This window comes from Anser anser (assembly GCF_964211835.1).
Source record: "Anser anser genome assembly, chromosome: 10".
Classification (NCBI taxonomy): Eukaryota; Metazoa; Chordata; class Aves; order Anseriformes; family Anatidae; genus Anser; species Anser anser.
The window spans coordinates 6,999,184-7,024,696 of record NC_139730.1 but is presented as its reverse complement, the minus strand read 5'-3'; the positions used below and the strand labels follow the sequence as shown (position 1 = coordinate 7,024,696).

Genomic DNA, 25,513 nt, shown 5'->3' with positions numbered 1-25,513 from the left:
TTGCTAATGGACCACAGTTACATGTGTAATTGATTAATTAAGGAAATAAAATCACTGCTGAGACCAAGGGAGGAGTCCACAGCTTCAGGAGGCACTGGAGTGAAATAGCAATGAATTTGCCTTCCGGGCAAAGGGGCTGAGCTTGTTTCAGTTATTTTTGTCCTCCTTATACTGCTGCATCCTTTCTATACAGATTCTTATTAGGTATCCAGTGTCACAGGCTCTCATGGTTCACTGTGAGGGTAAAAAATAGGAAAACGATAAACACCCCAACCTTCCTTTTCTAGCTGGCAGGAGGAGCAGAGTTAGATTTAGTTTTACCCTGTGTACTTTTATTTCCATGCAGTCGTCATTGGCTTTGCGTGTGTGAGCAGTTGTGCAGTGTGCATGCAAAGAGGTGACCAGGGGAATTCAAACAGGAGAGGCTTTGGCTGGCTTTGGATGAGCGTGTTGATGTCTGCTGTTATTTGCAAGCTGTGTTGTCGTGATTTACCTCCTACAGGGGCCATGCCTTCTGCCTCACCACTCGCTTTACTAGCTGGGAGCTTCACTGGTGCCTCATAGCAAAGTGGCTTCAGTGGTTTCATGTGTAGGGAGATTTCATGTGCAGGCAGAGCCAGGCACAAATATCTCAGCAGACTGAACAGGGGAAGCGGTGCAAAGCAGTCATCTCTGGCAAGCCCATGGCGAATGTATTGCTAGGAGGATGAACCATGTTCTGTAAGAGCTTTCTCAAGGCGAAAGACTTATTTGAGCACATAACGAAGTGCAGCACTGAGGCACTGGCGAGCCCTGGGACCTTGGTGCCTCCACAGCACACCCGACCTGAAAGGTTCCCAGCACTTGGAAAGGACTCGGTAGGGCTCTCAGTGATATGGGTACTTGTGGCTGCATCAGAGAGAACAGAAAACAAAAATGTAAATGTTTGCCCTTACAAAATCTACTCCTTTTCTATGGCTTTCACACACCTTCCAGCCTGGGTGCATGAGTTTTACCGTGCACAAAGCTCCAGGCAGATCCAAAGACCAGATGGAGTTTATAGAGGGTTAGAAAGAGCAGAGAGCTGAAAATTGATGAAGAGCCCTAAACCTGTCTGCAGATAAATGTCCTGAGCCCTCTAATGGCCGAGCCATTGGCAGTTCAGCCAGGCAGCTCAACCAGCACCAGTTTGTAGCAGTTAGAGGCCGAGCTGTTCAGCTTGCTCTCTGCACCTGCCTCTTAGCCGCCTCCCGTTAAGCACTGCCACTCCGGTTGTGCAGTGGTCAGCGATCTCCTGGAGAGCAGATGGCTCTTCCAAACACCACGGACAAATTTTCTTTAGGCTAGGAACAGTTTCATTTATTTTATATTCTTGAGGATACGTAGACCACAGGCACAGTTTTGGAGTCCTCGCTCCACTCCACTCTTACTCCAGCATAGAGTCTTTCATGAGTCCACTCCATACATTTTTCAGGTTATTTCTGTCATTGTTGGAGAATAAGTGTACTGATTGTAACAGAGATAAATTATTGCTTTGGTCATGATGAGTCAGGATAGCATCCGAGATATTGAAAGGTTTTCACTGTGGTGGTCTCATTATTTGATCATGATTTTCAGGTATTGAAAATTGTAGGTAAGCAGCTACGAAACAGCACCCCAGGTTACCTTCATATTTCAAAACATGTAAAATAAGCTTTTAGGCAGATAAAATGAAACATACAGAAGCCTTCTGAGTTTTATGGCAGCTAAGAGCAATTTTTATCCCAAGAACTTTAAAAATAGCATCTTTGTGCATTTATTTCTCAGAGCTTTTGTGATTTTTGAGAGTTGATTGAGCCTTCTTATCCCAGCTTCCTTGAACTTTTGCTTGTGAGTGGCAAAGATCTAAAGTCAGGTACATTTCCTTAACTGTCCCCTAAAATATTGGTCCTTAACTCTTATGAACAACTGTAATAAGCTGCTTTTTGAAGGTCATTTGCACCTGCATTGCTAAGGTATTCAGTGCCATAAAAAGATTTGACAAAGCACTACTCATCTGGGCTGAATTTTAAGCATGACATTAACTGTGTTTAACTCTGCTTGGTATCAGCGGGGCTCACAATGAGTTCTGAATGTTTCACTGAATAAGGATGGATTCAAGCAGGTGCATATTGTTAAGGAGGCACATAAGTACCTAAGAGAGATAAATGGAGAGAGTTACAGAGCAGCTGGTATCTCTGCCTTCCTATCAGCGCGATTCCCTTGGGTGAGCAGGTAAAAAGGGAAAGAAATCAGAAAAGAGAAAAACTAGATTAAATTAAAAGAAGAGAGACAAATAGGTATTTCCTGGGTATGTTCAGAGTGATGCGTTGACACCTTCTGACGGATTTCCTCGTATGGGTGTGTCCTTTTTTGTTAGGGGCAGGCTATACTACGGTCATGAATTATGGCCCAATAGAAGGATCATCAAGATGAGTGCAATCTCATTCATGGCCCATAAACCAGCAGAGGAGAAGCTCTTCATTTTCTAATTGATGCCAGTTCTGAGATCAAGCCAGAAAACCCAATATCATGGAGCAACATTGAATGCATGTGCACGCACATGTGTGTATGTGTATGCAAAACCAGTCAGACACAGTAATGGAATTTTACTGGACAGGAAACAAACTTTCCTGGTCTTTTTGCTTTCTGATTCATCTGGGAAATGCAAACCTAAGGTATCTCCTGCCAGCCTACATTGCAATGACTTATGATCCATGGTTATTTTATTGTATATTTTATTTTCTTACAAATTCAGATGTCAACATAGCTGGGAACAGAGAGTGTGAGGGTAACACCCAGAATTCCTGGGTTTTCTTCATCATTTTGAGGTTTGTCTGTTGTTTGATCTCTCTCAAATAATTTGATTTCCATCCTGAAATTCCATTTTACCTATAAAATGGGAAAAGTGATAGTTTTCTTTTTATCTAGGAGGCCCCATTTTACTTGTATGTGTGCTGTGTGGTTTTCCTGGCACTCCAGGACTTGTAATGGTAGCTCTGTATTGATCTGTCACTTCCTCCTTCTTTGGATGCGAATTTATTTCACACGCATACTCCACTCAGTTCATGCTCTGGTCTGTTGGGAATATTTAGCCCTCTCATGATACCCAGCCCAATTTGAAGAAATCAATTCATTCAGACTTGTGAAGACAATGATCCTGCAGAAGGAAAATGAATGAGCAGCGGATGTTTACTCTAATGGATGATGAAAAGCTGAAGTGTTTTAAACACTAATTTATTACCGTTGAGACTAGCAGTTGGATTTAGGCACAGGAAGGGCTGAAGCTCCTGAATTGGTTCATTTTCTTGCTGACATCTCCATTTTTCTAGTTTAAAACCCAAAGTTTGTATTAATTAGTTAAAGTGGACGGTGTCTGTAAGGCACAGCAGATAGGCTGTAGGATGACTGCTTAAGGACTGGAACCTCAGACAAAATTCGTGCCTATGTTAGTTACAGAAGTGACTTGACCCTTTTGCTCTTCTGATTATTTCCAGTGTACATCTATCTGGGAGGTAATGAAATCAGAGCTGTTCTTGCTGACTGGCAGTTTGTCAGTCAGGGCAATTCTGGACACAGTTGTATACAAAAGCAAACTGAAGTACCCAGCATAAAGAGATTAAAACTTTGAGGAGGCCTAGCAGTGCTTGGAGCTATTATTAATTAGTATTGTGACCATCATCTGGTCTCTGAAGCCTGGGTAAAGTCCTATCTGCCACTGTGGTGAGTGCTATCCCAAGAAAAAATAAAGAATGTGTTTGCACCAGTGCTTAGGACCAAAGACTAACTCTACAGAAAACAGAATGGAGGATAAGAAAACCATGAGGAGGCTGCAGAAAACATGGCAGGCAGGGATATTTGCAGAGCTGTCTCTGCAGTCCTGAATTGCAGAGGGTGATTGTGGCAAACCTGGTTTTGTTCATCCTTGTGCAATTAGGACCTGCTACAACAGAGATAGTTTATAGTTTCTTTGGAGCAGTTTTTCTTTTGGAGACTGGCATGGTAGCATCCCATATGCATTTGATATGGAATGGGAATGCTGAGTCTCAGGGAAAAGAGAGAGAGAGTGCTAGGCTAAATTTGAAAAAATAGTGTGTGGGTATAGCACAGGTATAGCAGCTGTAGCTTCCCCAGGTAAAATGCACTTTTAGGAGCATGTCTCCTTTTAGATCCTCTGCAGAGGTAAATGTGCAGTCTTTCCAGCATTACACTATCTTCTGTAGGAGAAAAATAAAATAAAAGGTTTTAAAAGTGCAGACAAGCACTGAACCATTTTACAGCCCTGACTATCCCAGCAGGATTGACAAAGGCCAAACGCTTAGCTTCACTAAATGTATTTCATTGAATGGTATTGACATTTTCCATCTTCCCTTTCATTATGCCCCTTCCAAAATCATTATGTATAGGAATGAATTATTATCTTCCAAGTGGAAGTGAAAGAATATATAGTCTTTTTTCAAATTGCTTAGGGTTTTACTTTTGTACGGAGGGGATTGGGCTAGGAACTATCAGTGGGCATGTGAATAGGAATATTTTTGTGTTCCTCCCTTCCATGGAGCTTGCTGGAGTTGGTGCTGAGAGGTGTATGGGGAAAGCTGAGCCGTACCATGGGCAGTGGGCTGCTTCCCTCTGGGCTCACCATTGCTCCTTCAAGGTGTGTGGCTTTTTTCCTATGCCAAAAAACAGCCCTTGGAGATGGCTTGGAAGTAAAATATTCACAGGTCAGGAAATGCACTATTCAATTTCACTTGTCAGCTTCAAGTCTGATGCTGATATCGCTGCCTTAAAGTACACTCTTCCTTCGTGCCCTTGCTTTAATTGTTTCACAGCCCTAAAACAGCACTCAGACCACCAGGGTTGTTATCACTGTGGCTCCCCTCCAACTAGTGAAGCTTTGCTGGTCCCACTGGAGGCTTAGGTCATAGCTGTTTGTCACAAACCAGCCATATCTTTGAGTTTCTATACCCACCCCAAACCTACAGTATGCCCTGGGTGTCTGATATCTACAGCACGGTGCATCCAGAGCCTTGCAAGCTGAGCCCTGAAGAGGTAGGTTCATCTGACAATGTTTGGTATCTGTTAACACAGAGACTCACTACAACAGACCGGCCACTTAGGCAGAGAAAATACAAGAGACTACATTCAACGTAATGCATACAGGAGTCCTTTCTTTCAGCATATATCCTATTAAATTAACTGGAAATGAGTGTTCATCAGTCTCTAAGGGAAAGAGCCTGAAGCCTTTTCTTTTCACTTCACATCAGACATTCATCAGGCCTTTGATCTTACTGCTCGTGACTACATCGGCTTACAGAAAAGGTCAGTAAACAGCTCTGCAAGTACAAGTTGGATTTCCAAGGGCCAAGTCCTTTAGTCCTTAGATGGGATTTTTTCATTAAAATAATGGTCAAATTCAGCAGGTCAGTCTCAATCTTTTATTCATTCAGAGCTGTTGGGGCTGTGTGGAGACTTCAAATTCCCTATTGCTTCTCAGTAAAAATGGGATGAATTCAGGATCAGGGTAAAGTTATCCTGTTTTTCCATGCTCAAAATCTTAATTTTTTTCTTCATACTCTAGGCTTCCTTTTCAAGGAAATTCTCTTTGACTGTCAGATACCATTCCTGTTTTGGGGCAAAGCTGAGGTTTTGCTTTAGGGAAACTGGCTGGACTCAGAAATGTGAAAATACTTCTAAATGCTTCGTTACCTCTTCTGGTGGAGATTGCATCTCTCTCGGCTTTGGTGGCAAGGTTACAGATGCATCTAGAATCATATTTTTTTTTACTTTTTTTTTTTTTTTAAACGGTACTTATAGACACAGAGATAAAGTACAAGTTTGGTAAAGTTAAAATCTCTCATTTTAGTGCCTCTTGTTATATGATGCTCTACTATACAGAACAGTATTTGGGGGAAAAAAAAAATCACAAAATTCTGCTCGACTTGTGACTCATGTGTGCTTTTTGTGGATGCACTGGGTGCCAGAGTCCTTCTGCAAGAAAGCAGCACAGCTTTTCTTCTCAACTTCGTAATTCTAACATAGATTAAAAGTAAACTCCTGGACCCAGGCTCTTGAGAGAAGCTTAATACCTCATCTGCAACCCTTACATCCTCCCAGTTCTGGGGGCATAGCCATCACACAGGCTTCATGGTGGATGACACCTCCTGCAGTTACGATATTGTAAAGGGGCTGTTCTTGTGCTGTGTGAAGCTTTTCCAAGCGATAAACGGTGCTTTCCTCTCTCTCCATATCCATCAAAACCTCTACATGAATTTGATTGCACCCTTGCCATAGAATTGAATTAATATCAAGAGGAAAAGTCCGTTTTTCATTAATTCACATCGTTTTTTCATTTGTCACATTATCTTCTCAGCTTTAAAATCCCTAATGCTTTGGGTATAAGCCACTGATTAATGACATAAACTTTCACCGTTCATCCATGCACTTGTATAAAGCATGAAAAATGCAAGGCAAAATCAGACCATCTACAGAGTGTCTCTGCCCTACCTTTTAGTCTCCACAGTGACCTGCACAAGCAGATGTACTTTGTGGGATGTCACGGTTAGGTTAACAATTCTGGGATGATTTCAAGTGAAAGTTTGTCACAAAGCTGAGGAAATACTGTGCTGTCATCTCCCTCCTCCAAAGTGAGGATGATCTAGCCCAGTTTCCTTTAGCAAGTGCAGTCCTGGTGATACAGCACGAGGTTGGCACTTGAACAGATGATTTATCCTGAAGACCTACAGAGCCTTCAGGACAACCTTCAAATGCTTCCAGAGCAAATCCTCTGGCAAGCGTATATTTCCATTAGCCTTTGCAATAGCTTTTCCTTCTCACTAACTTGCACGCAGAATTTTTCTGGATGGAGGCACCGAAATGAACACTTCCTCAAGGGAGGGGAGCAGCTTTCCAGACTGCAGCCAGGAGCACTCTGTGAAAGAGTAAATCTCAGCCTGGGTTCTCACCTTCCTCTTCTGTAAGACAGAGGAGATGGACCAACAACCAGACTTTGAGCCACTGCGGGCCATCGTATTGCTGGGCTATACTGGTTTTATGGGAAAAGAAATCAGCGATTAGGCAGTGGTCAGGTCCCCTTATCAGGCATCTCAATATTGAGCAGCTCTGTCTTGCTTAACTGCTCAGAATTATACTTCTGGTCTGTCACGCTGACTGATGGGCACCGTGGACATTATTTTCATTTTAGACTAGATGCAAACTCTTGTCTCCATGGATGCATAAATGAATGAATTTATCTTATTGAGGTTCTTGGCCCTCAGTAGAATGTCAGAAGTAAAGTGGATTTTTTTTTTATTTTTATTGTTATTGGTTTCTTTGCTCTTAGATAGGAATATTTTGGGCATGTTCTGTACACATGCTTCCTGGGGAAATTAATTATTGTTATTTTATTATTATTACCGTTTAACACTTGTATGGTGCTTTACATCTTCAAAGCACTTTGCGAGCATTTAGCTAATTAATTAAAGTGCATTTCATGCAAACTGTTCCATTTCCATCTGGATTTACAATCAGCCCTCCTTTATGGGGAAATTATGTCACACATAAACCGAACCGAAATAAAAAAGCCCATCGTAGCTAGGAGCAGTAGCTCGCGCGGCGCAGCGGGAGGCAGGACGTAACGATGCCTCTACAGCTGCCACCCTCGGCTGGGGTCCTGGCGGCTGCTGCACCGCTCGCTGCTCCGGACAGACCCCAAACACCGCAGCTCACAGCGAGACACGCACCCAGAGCAAGATTTAGAGACAACCCAGTGGCCTTATTTCGGAGGAGAGTTTTGGAAGTGTTGACGGCTGCCCGTTGTTAACAGCGTTCCCCCATCCTGTCGTCATCACGGCGCTGACAGCAGTTGTTTCAGCGTTATCCCAGGCTGGAGTGATGGCACTGACGTCCTCTAAACATCTCGGTCCTGGGGACGCAGAGAACGCTCGTCGCAAAGACTTCTTTACCCCGTCGGAGTTCAATGAGGCTTGAAAGACACTGAGTGCAAGTGACTAAATGGGAACGTTGCTTTTGACAATGTGGTGTCGGGGACCTGTGCCTTGTTGGTCAGCCTTTTCCAGTGCCACGTGTTGGGCCTGGCTCTGCCTGCTGGCCTGTCTGCCTCCCACACCAAGATATTAAAGGCTAAAAAGTGCTCAGATGTTGGGATGGGGGGAGGAGAGACCTTCAACACCGTGCCTTTGATTGCTCATGAAAAACCAATCCTGGTTACCTCCAGAAGAGGGTTTGCCAATGACTTTGAGATATTCTACAGCATTTGCTAAATAACCAGAGTAATCCCCAGAAATATGAGAAACAATTCAGTAGATGCAAATAAGGTTGCAGCTCCTAAAACTGTGGGTTATATTTAGATGTTCTGGAGTGGTCAAGAAAAAGATCATATTAAATGCTCACCTAGAAGAGGAGAAAAGGAACATAGCTGGTACCAGTGGACTTGTAAAAATAACCTACAGAAAGAAAAGACTTCACCAATGAGGGGAAAAAAAATATATATATTTTTTGTTGTTGTCAAAATTAGTTTTTGATAGTGAGATTTTGATTTTTCCTGTTTTCATTGTTTTTTCCTATTCTGTATTAAGCTGCAATTTAGGCAGTCAATGATCAGTATTTTTCAGGGGAAAATTAAAATATTCTCTTTCAGAACTTCAATTATTTTCTAGGCGCATTCCCAGACTTTGAAGGAAACAATAGACATTTCTTCAGCACTTTTCCCTCCAGTGAAAATGAATGTTCTCTTAAAAAGAAAAAAAAAAAAAGAAAAAAAAAGAAAAAAGAAAACCCTTGATTTCTATAAGAATGTACAGTCACAGTAATCTAAGAAGCATGGTAAATCACGTCTGTAATACTTTAAAGCTATCCTGCTTCTCCCCATGTGTCACTGTTACTGGACTATGCAGTCATAACCAGTACAACTGTGGCTTGTAGTAATTTAACTATTGGCCCAAGTCCATAAGAATCCTGATCTTTCACTGAGGTGAGAGCAGAAAACATTTTTGAGCCCCACTGCAGTCGAGATATCTGTATTCCTTTACTACCTGTTAAGTTTGTATAATATCTATGAGGAGAGAGCTAGGGTGAATGAGATCTCAAAGCAACCAGAGCTCATGGCTGTGTTTGCTGTTTGAAATCTAATGCATATAAATTGTAAAGTTAAGTTCTAATACACATTTTTCTTGAAGGGAAAAGGGAGCAGGTGAAAGTTGGCTATGAATAGACATTTTCTGCATCCTGGCTGCATTCTAAAGACTTCCCCTCCTTCTAATGATGCCCTTTGGCTTTTTAGTTTTCATCTATGTTGGTTTTCCACTTTGATGATCATTTCTAAATTGTTATTTATTATTGCCATATTGGTTCTTTGCAGAGTGCTTCCAGCAAGATGTGTTAAATCACAATACAGAGTTACTATTATAACTACAGTTGATAATCTGCTGTGCCTGCAAGAACTTTGCCAAGCTGGGAGGTGAGGTAATCTGAATGCTCCCGCAAGAGGAGCAACTCATTTTCTCTCATTTGAATATTTTTGGGTGCAGAAAATTCTGTGACTGAACTTTCACGTCTGGATAGCACAAAGCAGAACTCTTCACACCAAGACCTGAACTGTCCCCAAAGGACCACACAGAGCTACGCCCTTGGCTCCTGGAGAACCACAGCAGCTCCAAGGTAGGTGGCAACCACAAAAATTACAGGGCCTTCTGTAGATCTCTACAACTTCACCGGGCTTTCTGTGGGAGTGGGAGAGACACTTATCTGACTAAGAACACTTATCTGTTCCTTCTTCAGTCCTACTGATGACGGAGCATCTAATTCTGGTAGATGGACATCTCAGTGGCACCAGATGACTGTGCACTATTGCCTCGAGGTCATTGATATGTGCAAACCATGGCCCAGACTGACTTTCCTTTCCCCTGGGGAGGGAAGGGTTCCCTCTCCTCTCTCAAGAGCCAGCAGGACTAGTTATGAAAAACAGTGCTCAGTAACATAGCTCAAACTTGGCTGGTGGGTGCTGGGCTTTCAAATTCCAGCCCCCAGTGGATTACTTCCCTAAGCACAGGAGGGAAAGCCATGGATGGATTATTTCTTGGCAAACACTGACTTTAGCTAGAGAAACCAAAGGGGAAAATATTTAAGAAATTATTTTCTTTTCCCTCTGTGCCTGACCGCTTTCTTGCCTTCGTGAGATTCAATTTCTATAGCTGAGCTCCAATTTTCAGCTCCGTGCCTCCTCTCTGAACTAAAGATTGAATTTAGTGTGATAGAATCGCTGAAGAAAGATTGACCTACCTAATTCAGATCTTGGTCTACGTTCATGCTTCATCCTGCTTGTGTGTTTGGAGGTAGCTTTGTAGCTGAAATGCCTGGACAATTTTGACTGTCAGAGTGCAGTTCAAGAGGCTTCTTGCTCCTCACCAGTCTTTTTCCCACTGCCTAAACCTGACTGCAGTTAGGATATTTATTGTGTATGTTCTTCCATTGGGCAACTGCTCCTAACTAAAAAGCCTTTTTTCTCAACAACATCATACCTTCCCAAACAAGGAAGGCTTGAGGTTGCTGCAGGTCCAGAGAGATGGCTCTAGGCAGAGATGGAAACACTAATGGGGCCCTCCATTTTATCGCTATTCCCTTGCTTCACCTGCTTTTAGTTTCTTGAATGCCAGACTGAATGATGCACCCACCTTGTTCATGTTCCATCCCTCTCCAAACTGACGGGGGAAGCAGCAAGTGAAGCTATGGCCCACTCTCTGCTTTTCTGTAACGTAGAGTTTTCAGTGACTGATGCCATGGCTGGCTAGGATCAGCTTTACCTATCAAGGCATCCTTTGAAAAAGGGACTTCATAAATCATTCAGCCATCACCATCCTGATAGCGCTCCCACATCCTGACCACAGGGCAGCAGCACAGCAGCTCAGGCTGCACAGAACGTCTTTATTCAGGGGGTTGTTTTCATTTCTTTGGGCTGCCAATATCCTGTAACATTTCAGCAGCCAAAGAACTATTTGTTCTTGGGCACTACTTTCTGAACAGGGAATCAGTCAAGTACATTTGCATGGTTAAATTTCAGTGACTTTTTGTTTGTTTGTTTAAGCTCTGATCCCCTCCAGGTTTTGAAAATTCACTTTTTCCCTGCATTTAGTAGAGCCTGATTTCTTCCATCCCCCAAAAATCCTAATGAAGTTTAAAATAAACCTCCCCTTTCAATCCAAAGCAAACAAACAGTTTGTGTCCTTCTGTCCCAGCTGCCTACCATGTTTTTGGAAGCAGGTTTCTTGGTTAACTTACGCTCTTGGACTGGCTGCCTTGCCTCCTCCGGCACGTAGTGAGTGGAGTGCGGGCACCGTGCTTGTCAGGGCTGGCATGAGCAGGCTTCCTAGCAGGACTTCATGGTGATGGATTATTAAAAAAAAAAAAAAAAAAAAAGTTGATCTATGAGTAGCTGAATTTATGAAACCTCTTTCCTGCCATTTTGTGTCTGGTGTTTGGATTATCCTGGGTTTAATAGTCTGGGATGCAGCTTTTCCCATGGAACACTAATAATAGCTCTGACTTTCTTTGCTTCTCTGGTGTCTAATAAGGAACAGGGGTTTAACCCTAGTATCAACCTGAACATAAATGCAGACTCTTTTCTACTTGCTGGACTATTTCCTTCTGGGAACTTAACATTTTTCAGAGTATTCACATATCTGGTTCAAATCAGTCATTGGACTTCTTAATGATTTTTAGAGAGCCATAGGCAAAGAGAAAACAGCTGCATATGTAGAGTTGATCACATAAACCTCATTTTCTCAGGTAAACTGGCCAAAAACCATCATCTTCTGGTTGGCCACGGATTCACCCTGGAGTGTGAAAGTTCCTGTAGTTGAGGCTTTCTCACCCCCATTGCATTTGGTGACATCTTCCCCTCCCTTGCCAGTAAACTACAACAGATTCCCAGTCTCTCTCTGCCTGCTTCCACAGAGCTGTTGTGGGAAAGGGCTGTGGCTGAACGGCCGTGCTTCTGCCGCTCTGCATCCAGAGCTTTCAACCCATTGTCTTTTTAAAAAAGAAAAGAGGGAGAACCCCTGACTCCCCTTTCCTTTGGTCTGTGTTTCCAAGTCATTCTCAGAACAGCAGCAAATCTCACCCTCCTCACCCCCAGGCCCCAGAGGAGCAGAACACTGTTAATTAATTCTAATGAACATCAGACGGCCAGCTCCTCTCTTTCTACATTGGGACAGGGGTTACTTTTATCTCCATCATTTTCCTTCCTTGATCAGATTTCCCCCCAGCTAAATTAAATCTGTCCTCTGTTTCAATTGATTTTTCCTTTCTTGCTCTCTTTTTAACTGAAATAAGTTTACATAAATGTAAAAGCAACAAGACAAGGTCTCAGAACAGACACATTGGCTGTCTAATGTGACCCAGGATGCTGTAAATCAATTGTAGTGCAGTTTAATTTTTATTTTCATAACTCATTCAGTTCTTCCTTTCTTCTTCTCCCCTAACCCTGAAAGCTAAGTTTTATTTAAATGTCACCGGATCCTGGGAGACTTGGATGGAGCTGCCTGGCCCATTGGACCATTCATTTGATACAAGAGGTGGAAAGTCTCAGATTTATGTCACAGGAGCAATATTTCTTACATTAGCTATTTATGGATTTACACATCTTTGCATTTTCTCAACAGTAAATAAAATAAATAGCAGGCACCGAAGGCCTGGCAGCGTGACAGGAACCTTTGTAGGATGCAGAACAAGGACAAAATTAAAAGCAGAGAGTAAATAAATCTTTGGGCAGGACTTCTGCCACGCGGGTAATTGCTGCACTCTGTGCACTGCAGTCATTGTGTCTGTGTGGGGTCAGGGGGAACAGACGTTCTCAGGAGAGGGGGTTCTTGCCATGCCGCTGTAACGTGAGGCCAGCCTCACGGGGAATCTGGTATGGGAGAAACCTGGAGATAAACTGGGAAATAGAGGGAGAGCTGGTAACAGCTTTGGTTATGAAAGCCATTTCTTATGTTCATCTCATGAACTTGGAAAGTCTTAGGCTTGTGTAGGTGAATGTGATGGCTACCAACAGCAAGCTGGCTTAATTATTTGAGAAAAGCATTGGGGTTATAGATGATGAAAGGATTTGTACCTATTTGGATGAAAACATAATTCAAGATTTTTTTTTGATTGTGAGCAAACCTCAGAAGTATTTACACTGTCTGTTGTATATAACTCAGGCCAAGGAAAATCCCATTGACTTATGAGACTCCTTAAAGAAGTGCACAGCAAAACTACTCAGCTCTAAGCTTGCAGGATTTGGCCCCATTTGTGTACTGCATCAGGGGTGCATAAAAAGCTGTAATGGAGCAAACATGTATGCGTGAATATATACGTATGTACCCACATATAAAAAGCATAAAATATTTGCTGTCACCATAGTGACAGAGAACACGTGTGTGTGTTGCCGATGCCTTGGTAACAGCCTGTCTGTGTATGTCTGTGTGTGTGTACACTGAGTTGCCATGGGATTGGGTGTGGCATATACTTACATAGAATAAGTTAAAACAAAACAAAACAAAACAAACACGTAGGCATAAGAAAGCCCAACAGGACATCTGTCTGGCAAATCATTACTCCCTTTACACATCTCCGCACAACCTCAGCATGCAGAGCAGCTCTTTCCCACAACTAAGGAAGACTGAAAAGTCTTTGGAGCATCATTTTTTACTGTGCTCATCTCCGTAACTCCACGTGCACTAGGCAAATGACAGATAAAATTTAAAGAAAAATAACAGCATTGCAATACAATGGTATGTGGGCAGGAATTAAAACTGTTTTAATTGGTGAATCCTTTTGCCCTAAAGAATGAGTGCAACAGAGCACCAGTAATAGTGCACCAGGGAGAAGGAAGGCAGAGTGAAGTCAGTTATATCTACTTAGGTAAAATCATGCTCTAGTCCAAGCGGTAACAAATTCCTGTTAGTACACAGCAGCCATCAACAATTAGGAATAGTTCTATATCCCTGATTTTCTAATACAATAATTAGTAACACCAAACACTGACGTAAGCATCAATACCTAAACAATTTCAGCAAGATTAATAAGCTTGTTGGGTGCCTTCTGAACAGAAATGTCAGGCTACTCACATTCATACCCAGAATAGAAGGGAGTCATTGCTACCTTGGCCTTTTTCTAAACGACAACTTGAATCACTAAATTTAGATATAGGTATGAACAATCTTGAAATTAAGTAGTTCCCCAGGTTTCAGGATAAAATCCCAAACCCTAGGCAGCAAACATCGATCATCTGAGTACTGGAGCAAATTTTAGTTGTCTCTTACAAGAAGCTACTAGAAGTCCTGAAGTTTTAGGAAATAAAAACAAGGAGAAGATGGTTTCAATATTTACTGTGCCTTTTTTTGTCAGCACTGCTTATCTTGAATTTATATCTTGTATGTGATCATTTTAAATTGTATCATACACAGTTGCCCATTGACCTGAGTATGAGTAAAACTCTTTTTGGAATCAACCCCAGCTTCCAGAAGAAAGCACATTTGCAAAGAAAAAGGTAGTGAAATGATCTGGGTAGAGAAGAAAGGACAGTCTTGTTAAGCTGTGGTCCTACCAGTAGCGAATGTCACTGGTTTTAGATTAGATATTATAAAGCAGCACTATAGGACAACTGTTGTGTGAGAATCATGAGAAAACTCTTCATATCAAAGCAAATCAAAGTTATTACTTCCATCCCATACAATCATGCCCATGAACGCAGGGATCCTTGAAATTCCCCTCCTGCATTTTCCTGCATTGATTTAAAAATCATTTTCACTGGTTTCATTAGACTGGAAGTGTAAATCCTAGCCTGACTGTCATTCCATCTCAGTCGGTAGGAAATTACATTTAGCAGTGATGAAATTAATGCCTGAAAGGATACAATAAATAGAGGAGGAATGAGGGAGAGAAAATTTCGTATGGAGGAAAAAAAAAAAAGATAAATAAATAAAAATAACAGAACAAGGAGCAGCGTTGCATTAGGCTGTGTTTGATTGCAAATGGCAATTGTGACCCTGATGGCAGCGCTCTGCGTATTGCTCTTCCAAGTACTCGTGCAATCAAAACGTGGAAAGTCTCCCTTTGGAGCACGGAGGCATGTTCCTGCTCAGAGCTGTCTTCAACACTCGCTGCATACTAAATAGATTCTTTTCATGTTTCAGGAAGTTTGATTAACAGTGCTTGTCTCCGTGCCCCTGCCTGTACCAGTGACTGTTTTACAGGCGGGTTTTTCTGCTGGCAATCGTGGCTGCAAAGTACTTGCTCCACGTGGGCCAGCGAATGCCCAGTCCATAATGCACAATTTCATTTAATGTTCCAGTCCTGTTAAACGCCAGCTTTCTGCTGAGGACTGTGTGTGATATCAGCTCAGGGAAGCCTTTTTTTCCTGGAAGCTCGTACTGGTAACACACAGGGCTGGAGTTTTACCAGAGCCTGGTAATGAACGGCTCTGCAAGATAATCCTTGAAGCTTCAAAAGATCTCATCTCTAACTTGATTATATATTTAAAAGGAATCAATTTTTAAAAACAATGAACAGTTCTATAAGCATTAGGAAATACTGACATGAACGACTTATTTCTGCAAACTTCTTCAGCTCTTATGGAAGAATTCTGTAGAAATTCAAAGGAAAAAAAAAATCCCTGAAGAAGTTTGGGGTTAGAGGGTTAATAGAAAAATCATATCTCTGGTGTGGAATTTATTTTTTCTCAGTGCACCTCAGTATAGCATTCTGTTGGACATCTAAAGGAAAAAAGAAAATCTATCAGAAAGTAACATTTTCTAATCTAGTTGACTACAGTTCTGCCCTGCAAAGAAATAAAGACTTTCTCATCCCATGAATCTAGCAACTGTGAACGGCAGATAGGAAATAATTTGTCAATAGATTTCCAGATACCACAGAGATGTGGGAGGTTAGGGCAGGCACACACCTCTGCACAGAACCATAATTTGTCTAATATTTTCTTTAGCAGCTCAAGGAAAGCAAATAGTGTTTCATGAAACTTTTCAGGGGAGGGCAATGAAGAAGCAGGCCCGCAACAGCTGCTGACTTTAAAATTGCTTTTCAGGTGTTCACAACACTGTCTCTTGCCTGCTGTATGGACCAGAAGCCAAAGGAAGATTTCAAGTAAGAGCCCAAAGAAAAAGAACTTCATTAGTTCTGAAGACTGCTCAGTAGGCTACATGTTGAATACAAGGTGTGCTTTTTCAAGGTTTACGTTTTTAAGGTAAATCTAGGCAGCCAAATGGCCAAAATAAGTCAGGCTGGGCACCTAATTCCTTCAGCATCTTGCAAAACCCACCCTAGGGTCATTGACTGAACCAGCAAAGGAATGCCAGAATGCAGTACTAGACACAGCCAACATCCCAGTGATTTTATCTGGCACAAAAAGAAAGTCCTAAACACTGTTAAATGCAGCAGGCATTAGCCTTCCCTGGCAGTAACTTTTTGTGGGTTTATTTATAGCCTGTTAGTGCTTATAGAAAGTTAGGGAAAATAATCTGAAACAGAGTCAGCAATTGCATGGCCAGAGTCAGAAAAATCAGCTGCTCTCATAATACAGCTTGCTCCTGGCCCAGGATACCGTGTCCTGCTCTCCTGCCTGTCCGTCCTCACACAAGTTACTTTACCCATGCAGGTGGGCTAAGGGGTGCAGGGCCTCAGGAAACCTGCATTATCCCACGAGAAATTTTAGCTAAAATATGGAGAGCACAGATCTATTCAGGGAGAGTACAGAAGGCAGTTGTTCTCTCCCAGAAATATTCTGGTAGAAATAACATATTTCATCCCCTTTGGATCTAAATCACCTTACTAAAACTTCAGGATTTTAGGTGAAAATTATTTTGTTTCCATAAAATATCTGTTCTATAAAATATATATATAGAGAGAGAGAAAAAGAAGCCTCCAGACATAGTCTTGGAAATGCTATGAATTGTGACATAACATTGGCAAAATCCCATGTCTCCTACCCAAATATTTACCCTTCCCCATGCCTGTGAGAGAGGGGACGGGGAGTAAGGGAGCTATAAATAGAGCTGCCACAGGAGGCCCCAGCCTTCCTTGTGATAAGATGGAAGAAGCGTGCAGTCTTTCTTGATTACTAATTGAATAACTGGATTACAGGCTCATCAGAAACCCCAAGCCTGGATTAAATGATGCCAAAGTGTCTGCTGTGGAGAAGGTCTCCTCTCTGTCCTCGCTTCCAGGAGAACAGAAAGGAGCCTGATTTCCAGCAGCTAATGCCCATCAACATTAGGGGAAGGAATTCATTTTTGCAGTTGAGGCTCTGGAAGAGGTGCCACTGCGTATTTGGAACCAGCTTATCTGGAGAGCTGTTTTCCTCCTGCAGCAAGGGGTGGATGCAGGCTAGGGTCTGGGCTGTTGTCCCTGCACCAAGCAGCTTTCCTTGGGGGTGGTGGTGATGGAGATGCCTCCAGACTCAGCTGAAACCTGCTGGGGAGCCTAAAGAGGAGAGGAGCAGCAGAGGAGAGGCGGGCTGCTGGTAACCCTGCTTGTTTCATGTTCGGTTAAGTGCTGCCCTATGCTTGCCTTTACCCCTGACTGTCTATGACCACTTAAAGCTGTAAATAGTGCTTAAAACTTTCCTGTTTCTAACGTCAGCCTACCTTGTGCTGGACCAGAATTGCTACCCACAGCTGGCCCAGACCTGCAGGAGATCCGTTAGAGCAGCAGCAGGTAAAAGAGCAAGGAGTTTTTTCCCCTCTCCTATGGATTGCAGTCGAGGTGAATGCCTGGAGTCTGCTTGCTTTCGGCGCTGAGGGAGGACAGAGCAGCTGTACAAAGCAGCTCGGAGAGGGCTCTCTGTTGCTGTTTTGAGAAGCTGCCAGATGAAAGGAGTGTCAAGGACCGCAAAGCAAAGCGTGGGGGCCACTGATGGAAGAAGGGCCGTAAGATCTCATCTACAAGTGTGGCAGGAAAGCACTGACAGGGAAGGGCTGATCTGTGAGGCTGCTGCAGCTTAAACAAGAGAAGTTAAAGTGATTCTTGAAACCAGCCATTAGCAAGCTGCAAGTGGAAAATTACCCCTCCTCCCCCCCCAAGTCCTGGCTTTTCAAAAAGGGAGAGGTTAAAAAAACATTTTAAATCCTTCAATGCAAATGTGCTTGGAGCATTGTGTGTACCTGAGACAAGGAGCAGCACACATCCCCTGCTGCGCAGTGAAAAAGAAGCTACAGGCGTGCTGTGTTATCAAGAATATTGCAGAACCAGCTCCCCAGAAAAGAGTGGAAAACTTGTACGTCAGTCCACCAAATGGGTAGGTGCTGTGCACATGCGGACCCATCACAGCACGTGGTTCGTGGGATGGGACAAAGGTGTCGGGACGTGTGTTGGGAGGAGAGCTGTGGGAGAGCGTGTCACTGGACATTAAAGGAGGGAGAGCAGGCCTTGAGGTAGAAAGCATTAGTGGGAACAACCCTGGCTAGTTTCTCTTCTGTACACCTTACTCTTCTTTGCTAGAAATCTCAGCTTTGAGTTGTTCTGGAGCTCAGAGTTACCTGGCAGGTTTAATCACAAGGTATCTCATGTAGGAGATGTTGAGCTTGTGTTTGAATAATTCTGAAAAGGGCAGCAGGGCCCCAGATCCGGGTGATCAGAGTATCAGCTGTGTGGCCCGCAGAACAAAGTGGCTTGGCTGCTTCCATTTAAGCAGCAGTGAGCAGCAGAGCACAAGGAGAGGAAACACAAGGTCTTAAATGAATCCAATTACTCATGCCATTAATTTAGATTTACTTGAGTAGTTAGAGCATGTTAAATAAACAACAATTGATTAGTTAGATCATGTTCATTTGAAATTTAACCAAGAGTGGATGGATATTTATCTTATAATGTAGCTGTAAAGGTTTGCCAACAGCTTTCTGTCGTGTTTAAAAGGAGGTCATTCAGACTTTTTGGTCCTAGATTTGCAATTATTCCCAGGATTATTTCTTTCCGGAAAGTCTTTTTCCAAGGTTAAGTGATAGGGCTGCAGTGATGGCAGGGGTAGGCAACACTTTTTTGCTTGCTAGAATTGAATTAGTAGCACAAGAGAGAAGGAATGAACCCTAAGATTTGCCTCTGGTTCATGTGAAGATCAGTAGTGCTTGAAACCCACACTGGCTGCAGTGGTGTAGCAGCAGGGAGAGGGAACACCATCCTCGTGGGCTTTGCAATTAAGTTAAACTAAGAAAGCTGGTGGAGCAGACACGCATGCTGAAGCAGCTGAAGAACAAGAACTCATTTCACATTGACTACTTCACATACATGGGGTAGTGTTGGGGGTGAGGGGGAAATCTGGATATTTTTTTTTCTAGAAACAAGGAAAATCTCCCTTCCTCCCATTTCCTCTAGATAAATCACTGCCTTCCCTGTAGCTCACACCTCCTCCATCTCTTCACTGATATACAAGGTCAGATGCATCTTTATGCAACATTTTCCCATGATGTGTTCTACCTTAACCTTTTTCCAGTGTAAAATAAAGCTGAGATTACCTCCAGTCTGAATTGGTCTAAGTACACAATCTCTGGCAAAAAAAAAAAAAAAAAAAAAAAAAAAAGTGAGAAACATTTCTTCTGGGACTTAAAGTCTTAATCTGAACCCAAGTAAAATGATTATAAAGTAATGTGCTTCTTAACCACATTACTATCAGACAACATTTCCTGCTCATTAATGTTTCTGAGATTGCTCCATGGGCAAAAATGGAATTTAAAAAATAATTTATTATTTCCTCCAGTGGAAACGGAGTTAGGAAGTAGGTACATGTAAAAGCAGAATATTCTCTTACGTTTTGGGGTCTACATAATATTCTCTCTTGCAGATACATCTTGATTTTTATCCTGCATCTGTGTATCTGCATTTTTAATCCATAAACTCTGCATTTACTTCCAGTCAGTCTGGTTTCTGTAAGGTGTTTTTCTGATGGAAACACTTTGAGAATACAAAGGTAAAGCCCAGTTCTCCCATTTGTGGAATATATGTGCAGAGAGAGCAGCATATTAAAATAAGCTCTGTGTTGTGAATCACAGAAGCATTCTGCCCATAAGAAGGGTTTAGATGGCAAAACTGGTCTGTTTATTTGCAGGTTTTATGCTTCTTATTTGGTGGTCCTCACTGTATATCAACTCAGTTGCTTTTACCTGTGTCATTTTCCAAGTCTCTGAGTGCCTGAGTCAGTCTTCTTCAAGTATGCCCTTGTAGATTAAATATTATCTTCTCCAATGCATTTTTAAATAAAGTACTTTCAAGTTCCTGCTTGGAGAAAAAAAAAAATCAAATCTGGCAATTTTGTAATATTTCAGTTGTGTTCGGGTTGTAATTCAAGCAAACAGCTCTATGTGCAGTCTTCTAATTAAAATGAACAGATATTATCAGCTTATTAAATTAGCTTCCCATCTGGTAATTTCACTTTTAAAAATAAAATCTATTCTGCTTAGGGGAAAAAAAAAAATGAAACCAGCATAGCAAGTACTGAATTCATCTTGATACTGACAATGCAACAGTCTTTCAAAAGATGAGGATGACATTGCAGTAGGGAAAAGGTCTAGTAGTAGACGGTGAGGACAACTTGGTGGAGAAGAGGGTGAGTTTGGTCCTGAATGGTATAGAGAAAAAGGAAGTTGATAATTTTTGAAGTCTAGTAACAGAAGGTAAGGATGTCTTGGTGAGGAAGAGGGTGAGATTGGTCCTGAATGTTTTACTTCTCCAGATCAGTTTGAACTGTAGTTTTTCTGCAAGCTTCCAGTATTGTCTTGTCATCAGCCCATGAGTCTTACGTGAATGATTCCTGCTCATATTCCATATAGCATGGGTAAGTTTAGAAATAGGTGTATCTTACTGATGTATTATTGCATATGTACATTTGATGTTCCAAAAAGGAGAGTTCATCTAAACAGTCGTTTTACTGATGTGAAGCCATTCTCACATCACTCTTGGTTCACTCTTGGTATCTTCTAGCATTGGCAATGGTGCCCATTTGGTATGCGAGGTGTAGGTTCAGGTTTTCAAATCTGGTCTCAGCTTCATCACCATGTCCCCGTCATGTCAGGGATGTACCCTCCTTGCAAGCTGTGACACTGAGTTCCCAGCACTGAGCTCAGCGTGTGCTTGCGCTTTCTCCTGCCAGGGCCAGCAGCAATAACGTGTGTTCTAGATTAATCCTTGTAATTCTCGTCTGTCTCATGTCATTATTAAGGGATGTGCTGAGAGCCGTCATGGATGCCCAGGGACAGACATCTGCCCTGGAGTGCTGCTCCACAGGGAAGACAGCAAGAGGAATTTCTTCTCAGCTCCTGAGCTCCTCAGCTCAGAGTTTCCTGGCCTTTTCAGCTGAAGGATTGCCTAATCCAGAAAAAGAAATATAAAGAAACAAATTCCAAATACACTGTGATGCAGTGTAGCTACATGAGTTTTCATTTATAAAAACCTAAAATAAGGCTGAACTTTGAATGCTCTTGAATTAATTCTTCTCAATTTTGTTTTGTTTTGCATCCATGGGTGTTCGTGTGTATAGTTTTAAATCTCCTTTTTTTCTTTTCTCTTTCTTCTTCTCATCTGGAAAATCACTTCCCAATGCCTTGAAGACTCCCCAGGATCAGAGGCCCACAGATTAGGAAATACTGCTCTGGCCAACCAAAGTATTAGAGAAGAAGACCTGCTCCATAATCATTCATACCCTTTTCCACTGCCAAAGCCTACACAGTGGGGAGCAGGAGTGGACCAAATAGAGGCCCACAGTCCTGAATGTTTTATGAATCAGAGGAATTTCTGGGAAAGTAAAATCTAATGGATAGCATCTGTTGCACCTGGCAGCAGTAGACTAGGATAGATTCATGTTCTTACAAGCTTATTTCTTATGACTCACAGACACCTTCCTGAAGAAGCAGAGGCTGTAGGGTCCTTGGGAGGAAGGGCTGGAACCCAGCACTCCCGTTCTGGGCAAGCAGGGTGAGAGGATCCAGGCCAGGTGACAAGGATAGATCCGTCATGTCAATGTTTCCCATTATCTTGGCTCCCCACTGATTGGAGTCAATACACAAAGAGCAAAATTACAAATGAACAGCCATAGAGAACCATCTGCTGGAAGAGAAAGGCATATAACTGGAACAATTATTCAGCTGGCTCCATGAACTGCTTTTGGCCAAGGGGCCTTCCAAATGGCCATGTTCACTTCCGAGAAAGGGGACGCCTCAGCTGAGACTGGGAAGAGCAATGGGGCATGGGGGCCAGGAGCAGCTCAGCCGGGACCGCTGCAGCCACAGTATTTTATGCATACAATGTAAGAAATAATGAAACTTACTTTTCTGCTTTCATTGAGCACCTCTATCCTAAGTGGGAGACAAATAATGTCTCTTCCAGGTCTGAGATGAAGACCTCCTCAGTCTGATATCCACTGGGACCCTGGCTCAGCAGTGACAAGGCAATAGCATTTCTGTTGGATACCAAAGCAAGAAAGAGAATCTTAGCCCTTAATTTATTGTGTTCAGCTACCTTCCCAACAACACTGCCTCCACAGAAATGGGGAGAAAAAAAATATCAGAGGAGCATTTCATTAGCATATGAGGAAAGAAATTCAATACAGATGACATTTGCTTTGCAAAGCAATAAACTAGGTTCAATCTGTTTAACTGTTAGGTACTCTTAGGCAGGATTTAGCACAGAACATTTTCAAAACCCCATTGCAATGTTAAAAAAGGAGAGATGTGAAGTGGAGATGAGGAAACTGAGGCACAGAGGTTGCAAGAGACACCTCTGAGATGAGCAGTGGCAGAATTGCAGCTGGGATTCTCAGGCTTTGGGGTTTTAACCTGGGAATAGAATTTGTCTAATCCTTTTTTTTGGGGTGAGGAAAGAGCAAGTGTGGTGGACAGCACGGTGATTCTTCTAAGACTCAGAACACCACAAATCTGCTTTAAAAAGGCAGCTCTTTTCTTATTTCAAGGGATTGTGCCAGTGTTGAACATGTCGAGTAAGGCATCCTCGCAACAGTGCACATCTGCTGAGATGTGAGATACCCAACTCCAGCCTGTGTCAGGAAATAATTTGATTCCTTGTAATTAGATTCAAAGGGCAACAGCTCCCATTGCTTTCTGTAGGTCAGTGATCTCCAATAAAAGGCAACTGAGAAACCAGCCACACCAATTAGCATGTGAGCACCCAATCAATTACTGCGAAATGACACAAAATGCGAAGCAGAATAAAGCCCTGGCCCATGTTATTTCCGACACAAACAAAACCTTCCAATAAATATTGGAACGGTGTGCAAAATACCTGCTTCAAAGGTGTTCAAAAACCACAGCTGGTCTTTTCATAAAGGTTTGCAGTTGTGATCTAGCACCATTTGGTTAAAAGTTCATTGTTTCCATTATATGGTATGCATGCGTATATATACATAGTTATTATGCATGTGTATATGTACATAGCTATGTGTGCAGAGTTGATGGGGTGGGTGCCTCTGTTGGCATTCTCTCCCTAGGAGGGGTGCCTGCCCATATGTATCCGTGTGATTGAAAAGTCTTGTTCATTAGCTCAGGATGCTCATATTATGTATATTCTATTAAGCACATATTGAATATGCATCTCATTTTCATTTCAATTAGGATCAGAGGGCTGATTTCATTCATGACTATAGATTCCTTCCAGGCCATTTGCATTTTATTCTGTTCATTATTATTTATATGCTCTGTGCTCTCAGAGTAATTTAAATATCCCTCTCGTGATTGCCCCCAAGTGATGAATTATATGCCCTCCTTCAAAAATCAACACAACAAGCCCTGTGTTAACCCTCTGGTTTTTCTCTGTGTATTTATGGGGTCTGCTGTCCACAGGCTCTAGTGCCTACTGTTGGGTTAGGAGCAGGTGATCTATCACACAGCGAAGACGATTTACAGCATGACAAGCCATCGTACCTCCTGTAGTGCTCCAGTGGAAAGACATATTTTGCCCCCAGCCCCAGTGTGAGTATTTCCCAGCTCTGTCAGGGCTCTGGGTCTGCAGGAACGGTCCTGTCTGCAGCCAGCATGACAGCTGAACCACAGATAGCCCATCTCTTCAGAAAAGCACTTGAATTTCACTTCACTTCTCGCTCCCCAAGCACACCCTCTTGCCTACTGTTTCAGAGCATCATAGATTTAATTAAATATTCTCCTCCTCTTTTTATAGGAAGGCTGCGTCCTGCTAGCTGAGACACTGTGTGTAAAGTTTTTTGTTTTTTGTTTTTTTTTTTAAAGGGAGGTTTTAGTCCAGTGGTTGCCATGTACAGATATGTGTGACTGAATTTGCCTGGTCCCTGACCTCCACTGAGATGAGTGAAGAACTGGAGATCCTTCCTGACACGCAGAGGCTCCCCAGTGCCTTCTGATGATTTGACAGGTACTGCCTGAGATCAAAATTTGCACAAGCCTTAGCTCGAAAAGGAAACTTCAAAAGAGCTGGAATTGCAGTTTAAATTGCCAACAAATTGTGTTTGCATTGGAAGAGGTATGCCGTGATTAATTGCTTACTTAAATGTAGCTCTGCATCTGAAAAGGCTTTGGGGGATATAAGGAGGTCGGCACATTAAATCTGACAGTAACATAAGCTCCTGTATTGTTTTGATTTATCTTAACAGAGCTGGAAGGACACAAAAGTGCAATAATAATAAAATACAGACTGAATGCATTTAGATGTAGTAAAAAAGTTGTTTGCTTGAATAGGTTTTGATGAAAACAAAAATAAAATAAGAAAGAGGAGAGAAAGAAGCAAATGAGATCCTCATTTTCTTAAACAAATTACTCCCCGTGTCCACAGTTTAGGCTTTCGTCCACCCATCAGCTAACGCAGCAGCATCGTGCCACACGTGCTATCTCTCTACAGAAAGGAAATAATGAAACCTGCACTGCCAGGTCTGCTGCTGTTTTCTCCTCATGAGGGGAACCCTGGGCTTTCATATCAAGGTGCAGCAGAAGGCAGAAAGCTCCAAGACGCTTCTTCAGTACACACATATTAAGGACAGGTTTAAATGGGGTCGATGTTAGCAATCATAGTTTTGGCTCTTCAGTCACCACATTAACTGATTAATAATTAGTGTCCTGGTTGTTTCTGTGGGGGATCAGTGTGGAAGCAAAGTTCTCCTGGTGCAAGTACAATTCAGGTGCTGAGGATTCCCACCTGGACAGCAGGACTGGGGCCATAGCAGCTCCTCAGCCCACCGGGCATGTAGGGTAGGTGGGTAGGGGAGAGAGGTGTAGGAAAGAAAGCAAAGAGCAAATATCAGGAAAGAAAGCAAAGAGCAAATAGCAAAGGTTGCCTAACTGTACTAGGCTTCCTTAAACAGAACAGGGAGAACTAGACGTTGGCCAAGATTTTAATTCCTTATAGCAAAATGTGAATAAAATTATATACATGTGCATTTTTCCCAGTAAAATTATTTTGAGGAAACACATTAATACCTCCTGTAACATACGTCAAAGTTGCTGATCAAAGCAAGCCCTTTCACAGTTTTCTGTGTGTAACT

General features: G+C 42.4%; 1 long non-coding RNA gene across 8 annotated transcripts; it reads left to right on the top strand.

The window, feature by feature from the left end:
• Positions 1–2,158: 2,158 nt before the first annotated feature.
• Positions 2,159–25,506, top strand: LOC310905071. 8 transcript variants are annotated; one of them, XR_014588761.1, is made up of 8 exons: positions 2,160–2,232; positions 2,378–2,675; positions 9,374–9,472; positions 9,577–9,672; positions 16,094–16,222; positions 17,149–17,527; positions 17,647–18,301; positions 24,249–25,506. It is a non-coding gene; the product is annotated as an uncharacterized lncRNA (long non-coding RNA). The 8 variants fall into 8 exon arrangements; XR_014588760.1 differs by having other exon boundaries at positions 2,159–2,232; positions 9,374–9,477; positions 17,149–18,301; XR_014588762.1 differs by having other exon boundaries at positions 17,149–18,301.
• Positions 25,507–25,513: the final 7 nt, after the last annotated feature.